Genomic DNA, 859 nt, shown 5'->3' with positions numbered 1-859 from the left:
GAAAGCCTCGTGGAAATCACACCAAGAGTCTTTCCGAGGCCCCAACACCTTATCAGACTTCGCCGGTCGCCTCAATCTCTTAGCTATATTAGGCACGGCGATCAGGTCCTTCAGTTCCACCACAAAATTGTATCTCGCCGGCCTCGTTCTTTCTCTGACCGGGCGATCACCTCCCCCTGGACCCCGGGGCTGGGACTTTCTGGCTTCGTAGGGGCGTCTCCCCTCTGGTTTCTTCCTTCCCGTCATGCTCAGTTGGTAGAGCACAAGGCTCTTAACCTTGTGGTCGTGGGTTCGAGCCCCACGGTGGGCGCCAAATGTTCCGTCCGGTTGACCTGCGACGTCTTCGTGCGCAACCTCAACCGTCAGCTAGGGACTCCTTCCCACTGATTACCTGTGGATTCCTGCAAAGAAGGACAAAAGGGCGCCCTAGCGGCCGTTTGCACTCCGACGCTCAAGTTAGCCAGCAAGAAACACCAAAAACTATGCACCTCCGTATCGGAGCACCGCGTATGGCACTCTGAAGGTGGTAAAAAGGAAACTGTTTCTAGTGTGTATTTTCTCGTCCCGGCAAAGATCGTTCCCCAGTCCCTTGTTCGTAACCTCAAGGCTCGAGCAAGCAACTAGAGAGTTTCTGGAAAATTTGCCAAAAACTTCGAACCCCGTTCCCAACATTCTCGGCGCTATTTAAACTACCCAAGCATTTAAAGCGCCTTAAAGCGCTTTTAATCATAAAACGTAACGCACTTAATTAACGCGTCTAATTAGAAAACGTAGCGCATTTAAGACGTTGAAACGCTTGGGAGCCTTTATAGTACCTTAAACGCTCGAAACAGAAACTGTATTAAATGACTTTAATTAC

At 50.4% G+C, this 859-nt stretch overlaps 1 non-coding gene across 1 annotated transcript; it reads left to right on the top strand.

The window, feature by feature from the left end:
• The first annotated feature begins 237 nt into the window (after positions 1-237).
• On the top strand, positions 238-310 carry TRNAK-CUU (transfer RNA lysine (anticodon CUU)). Its single transcript has one exon. It is a non-coding gene; the product is annotated as a tRNA-Lys (tRNA).
• The last annotated feature ends 549 nt before the right edge of the window (positions 311-859 follow it).

Source organism: Phaseolus vulgaris, chromosome 1 (assembly GCF_000499845.2).
Source record: "Phaseolus vulgaris cultivar G19833 chromosome 1, P. vulgaris v2.0, whole genome shotgun sequence".
NCBI lineage: Eukaryota > Viridiplantae > Streptophyta > Magnoliopsida > Fabales > Fabaceae > Phaseolus > Phaseolus vulgaris.
Note: the sequence above shows the minus strand (reverse complement) of the source record. Positions and strands in the feature narration are given on the sequence as shown.